This window comes from Myotis brandtii, unplaced genomic scaffold, assembly GCF_000412655.1.
Source record: "Myotis brandtii unplaced genomic scaffold, ASM41265v1 scaffold423, whole genome shotgun sequence".
Taxonomy (NCBI): domain Eukaryota; kingdom Metazoa; phylum Chordata; class Mammalia; order Chiroptera; family Vespertilionidae; genus Myotis; species Myotis brandtii.
The window spans coordinates 2196925-2203031 of record NW_005366214.1 but is presented as its reverse complement, the minus strand read 5'-3'; positions in this window follow the sequence as shown (position 1 = coordinate 2203031).

Below are 6107 nucleotides of genomic sequence, written 5' to 3'. Positions count from 1 at the left end.
AAAGACGACCGCACCCTTTTATGTAATGATGTTTACTTTGAATTTATATTAGTTCACACAAACACTCCATCCATGCTTTTGTTCCGCTCCGGTCCAATGTTATAGGGTCCCTATTGTCTAGTCAGTGGTCGGCAAACTCATTAGTCAACAGAGCCAAATATCAACAGTACAAAGATTGAAATTTCTTTTGAGAGACAAATTTTTTAAACTTAAACTATATAGGCAGGTACATTGTTATTAACTTAATTAGGGTGCTCCTAAGGCTTAGGAAGAGCCACACTCAAGGGGCCAAAGAGCCGCATGCGGCTCGTGAGCTGCAGTTTGCCGACCACAGGTCTAGGTGAACTTCCATCTTGATTCATTCTGGCCAAAAATTTTCCCAGTGTGACAGACATTTAAGAGCTACTTCTGTGAAAAACATAGGATCTGTGTAGCTAGTTAAATAAAATATTTACCATTTACAAAAGTGGGTCACCTCAATTTTATATAATAGCCTGCACATCCTAAATAGATTTAGATAAGTGTGGATTTCATCCAAAGCAGGATCGTTTGCAGCATGAGTATCCATGTAACCAACAGAAATCTAGCTATTTAGTTGTTATATTCATAAGAGCATCATCAACAATGATTACATCTGTAAGATCTAGTTGTTTTAAATTTTGCAGCTATCCTGTCCTTAGGGAAAAATAATACTTGGCAGGAAGAAGTAACGCAGTAAGGAAAGTGTGGGGAGTGTAGTATAGCAGTTAAGAGCACGGATTCTAGATCCAAACTACCTAAGTCCAAGTATGATTTTTGATCTGCTAAAGAAGAGTTTATTTTTTAAACTTTATTTTTAAATTACAGTTTCCATTAAATATTATTTTGTATTAGTTTCAGGTGTGTAACATAGTGGTTAGACAATTATATACTATACAAAGTGTCCCCCTCCAATATTTCCAGTACCCACTTGACACCATACATAGTTACTACAATATCATTAACTATGTTTCTCATGCTGTACTTTATATCCCCATGACTATTTTGTAACAACCAATCTGTACTGAGTCCAAGTCTTTACTTAGGCACTCATACTTCAGCAACTTTGGGAAAGCTGCTTCATCTCTCTATTCCCATTTCCTTATCTAAACCTCGTAGGGTCTTTGTGAGTATTAAATGAGATAAAAGATGTAAAATTGCTTAAATTCATGACAGAAGCAAAGTAAGTGCTCAATTACTATTAAAAAGAACTAATATTTGCTGAAAAGTTATTCTGAGCCAGATACTGTTCTATGCACCTTATGCGTTTTAATGCAGTTAATTCTCACAATGATCCTATCAAATTGGTACTGTTATTTCTATATTACAGATGATGCACCTTAGGCAGAGAGAAGCTAATTAACTTGTCTAGAGTAGAACTGAAATTTAACCTCTTCCTATGGTTCCCAAATCCAGTCTTAATTGCTTTACAATACTAACTGTTGAATAATGTTAACTGTCATTATTAAGCCAATTTGTGTATTTCAATTTTTGGAAAAAATGATTTCTCAATTTTTGGTCTTCAGGCTGTGTTCATTACATTTGGGGCTCTACATAGCATCTTTATTACTGAATTGCTCTTTTCCCTTGCTTCTAGAACTCATGGACTTTCTTTTCTTTGGTATCCACACATAGATACTAAACAAATTCAAGTCTTTGAAGAAAGTCAGTGCTATTTACCCAATCCTTCCTATATAATAAAGAGGTAATATACAAATTGACCATCACTCCAACACACAAGATGACCACCCCCATGTGGACACAAGATGGCCACCACAAGATGGCCGGCAGGGGAGGGCAGTTGGGGACAATCAGGCCTGCAGGGGAGAGCAGTTGGGGGTAACCAGGCCAGCAGAAGAGAGCAGTTAGGGGTGACTGGGCCAGCAGGGGAGGGTGGTTGCGGGGGACCAGGCCTGTTGGGGAGGGCAGTTGGGGGTGACCAGGCAAGCAGGGGAGGGCAGTTAGGAGCAATTGGGCTGGCAGGGGAAGAGTTAGGCATTGATCAGGCTGGCTGGGAGTGGTTAGGAGGTGATCAGGCTGGTAGGCAGGTGAGTGGTTAGGAGCCAGCAGTCCTGGATTGTGAGAGGGCAGTTGGACATCCCTTGAGGGGTCCCAGATTGGAGAGGGTGCAGGCTGGGCTGAGGGACACACACACACACCCCTGCACAAATTTTGTGCACCAGGCCTCTAGTGAAACTATAAGTCCCTTAGTAGCAGGGAACATAGGAACTCCCAGTGCTGTGCTGAGAACATTAGGGGCTCCATAGTATTTTCAGATAGACACTTATATAACTAATGACTTCAGTTTATTTTAAATACAATGCAAGAAGTTTGAAGCTTCGTATGAATACAGATTGGCTATCCCAATGCATTATTTAATATATCTTCTGATGAGGTTCATAGAAATTCTAGCTTTTCCTAATTACTGCTCTGGTTAAGCAATAAAGAACAAATTGATCTTTATGTAATGGCTTGAATATGAATTCAGTCATGCCTAGAATATTGTCCCAACCCTGGCTCTTATTCTGCCTCTTAGCTGCCAAAGATAGCCCCAAAATTAGATACTCTAGAATTCTGACGATCTAAATTATTCCAAACTCCCAGCATGTCCTGTTGGCACAATGAGGCACTACAAACTCATGCTATGCACTCTGATACACGCTTACTAAACTCTCTTTAATTTTCCAAAAAGCAAGTTATGCATGAAGGAGTAAGTCATCTAAAAATGGAGCATTTTCACTGATACGGCACTTTAGGGTAACAAGCCAGAGAGATCTTCAGTGTCATAGCACCAGAACTGGGCACTACGGTTTCTGACTTTCTCTTGCTTATGGACAACTCAGCTAGACAGTTTTTATCAGGGATAGAGAAATGTGTGTTGAACAATCTGAATTTAATAATCTTTAAGGCACTTTAGATGAATTCTATGTGTGATGACATCTTAACAATGAGGATAGGATTGAGATTTCATGTTTTTCTTAGTGAGGAGTTTTTTTGTTTTTTTTAACTTTTTATCAAACCAAAGGACAGAAGAGCAGTGGACTTTCTCTGGCAGATAAAGGGAGATTATATAAGCAATTCAAAAAGGCCAGTGAAGAAGTGTCATCTTCTATATTAAGTACCCTAGTTCCTAAATATCATTAGCCCTCTTTTGTATGTGGTAAAGACACCGTTCAGCAATATTAAAGGTCACAGTATATATAAGTATAAAAATTTACTTTAAACCAAATATAGGGTACCTCTGTCTATTAGAAGACAAAGTATAAAGTTTATTCTTAACTAGCTAGTGATTCTGGATACTTTATAAAGTTGGAGTGCGATTCCACCTACCTTTTCATAAAATAGACATTATATTATTTAGTAATAAATGTGTTTCCAAATTTAAAATATAAATTCCTATCATCCCAAGAGAGAAAGCATAGCGAAACTTTTAAAATAACAGAATATAGTAGAACCATTGCTAATCCTAGTAGGTAAGCTTCTTAGAATTATTATCCATAATATTGGATACCTAGAAGAAAAATGGTTAAAAGGCCACAAACTCAGTCCTAGACTTTTATTGCACGTGTACAAATAGGAGTTGGTAGGTTCATAAAGACATACAAAATTTGTCCTGCAAGTGAACTTGACTAAACTGGGAAAAATATTTGTCATTTGGAGAAATATAGTTATCTATACTATTTGATCCCAATGGAAATTGAAATCACCAGCCCAGCCTTTTTTTATTTTAATCAAAACTGCTCTTTTTACAAACTAATAAAATAAAAGGAGTCTAAAACATTGAACATCAAGTCATTGATTTCCCAGACTAAGATTCTTATAGACAGAGAATTTAAAAGCGAGAAGAATTACAAAATTAACATATTCACATTTGTGTCTCCAATTTGGGCTTTGGGACCAGACGGTCTTGGAGAGAATCTCAGACTCACCACTTTCCAGTGATACGGTCTTGGGAAAATCACTTAATCTCCTTAAACCTTAATTTTTCTCATCTGTGCCAATTGTGTACTGATCCAATTTACTTCTATGCCAACTCTGCCATGTGTGAGTATATGACATGTCAATAAAGATCAGCATGGTCTCTACTATGTAGGGAGAATGCTTAAATGTTAATCCCCTGTGATCTTCCTCCTCTCCCTTACCTATATTAGCACAATTTCCCTCCTCCCTGGCAGAAATCACAGTTGGTATTCAGTTATGATGTAGAGGTCCAATGGTACTGGCTTTTTACTATCAGCCTATCTTCTGACTCATTGGGGTTCTGATTGTTTGGTGCCCTTCCTGGATTAGTAGTTAAATATTCAAACTAGCTTAAGGAGAAAAAAAATGCTTTGACTCTCATAACAATGCAAGACAGGAGTGGCTATATCATCTGGCAGAGTTGGTTCCAGGGACTCAAGTGATATCATCTGGATCCCTTCCCTCTCCATCTGTCAATTCTGACTGTCCCTGCATTAGTGGTGAGAATGACCATATTATGCTCCAAGCCCATATAACCACAACATACAATTTACTTTAATAACTACATTGGAATGAAATTATGTCCACTTATTTGTATATCAGTATCAAGGCAGGACTCTTATTTGCCAGATTTGATTTATATGCTAATTCCTATATAGGCTGGAGTAGTGTTTGTTGATTGCACTGACTTACAACTCCATTAAAATCACATGGAATGAAAGAAGGACACTTATCTGAATGTTACTAAAGGGGCTTAAGTGATTCTGATAAGAAAAACACAACTAAAACAAATAAACAAACAACTTAGATGTTCACCACTCTAGCATAATCTACCACAGAGGAGTTATTCCTTGTAAGTGTGATCTGGACTATCTTTAAAAACTAGAGAAGACACATTAATTGGCTTCCTTCTTTGTGATCATATGAATTTTATACTTCAAGTGATAATATTATCTCAGTAATTTTTTTGAGACAAAAGCAAAGGTCACAGTGTGTATAGTTCAGTAAATTTTTAGTAATTTGAGATTGCAATAGGATTGAATGTGAATGAAGAACACATTGTTAACTTTTCTAAAATTGTACCAGAGAATGATAAATTGATTCAGACTTCAACTTTTATGAATATTATATTTAGCAACGTGTTTTTAATTGAAAAAAGATAAATAGGAGGGTGGATTGTATGCTTTATTGCAGCTTGGTTTCCCCCACCTGCAGAGAAATATACCTGCTCATGCTACACAGCACGAGAGGGCAGGGCATGCAGACTGAGGGCTACAGGGCCGGAAGGAGAAGAACCAGACATCAGAGCACACTTACAAAGTGACCTAATGTCCTACGCTTTGTATTCAGAGACAAGTTTTATTGGCTCCAGTAGACAAATGACCAGTAGTAACTTAAACATTGCACACATTTTAGGCAACAAACGAGAAAAATAAGAGTTTAAGGTTACTAAAAATATGTTTGTAGACCCCTTTTTTTTCATAGACAGATTGGAATGTCATGAGATGTAGGGTCTATAAAAGTGGAGAAAGAATGGATGAACATTGAGAAGGAAAAGAAAGAATGACTTGCTATCATGAACCCATGAGTTCTCAAGTCATTGCCTTCTCTTCTCAGTATTCCAGATACTATCTACATGCAGCATTTGAACAGTAACCCCAACAAAGTCTATAATATGTAAGACTAGAAAGTATATTTTAGTAAATAGTGTTTCAACATTGAATATTATTATACTTCATGTTGTTCATGAATTGTGTTTCTTTTCCTAACTAGGTCATAAACTCTTTTGAGAGTATGGGCTATGTTATATTTACATGTGTTTGTGTGTTCCAGAGCACCCAGCAATATATGATTACCATAACAGTTTCTTAAATAATGCCCACTGAATTACACAAATGTTATTGAAGGATTAATGCTATTAGTCAGTTGCAAAGAAATAATACAGATGTTTGAACATCATAAATGTGAATATGTAAATATAAATATGAATATAGTAGTGATATAATCCTATATAATAAAGAGGCAATATGCAAATTGACCATCACTCCAACACACAAGATGGCCGCCCCCATGTGGACACAAGATGGCCAGCAGGGGAGGGTAGTTGTGGGCAATCAGGCCAGCAGGGG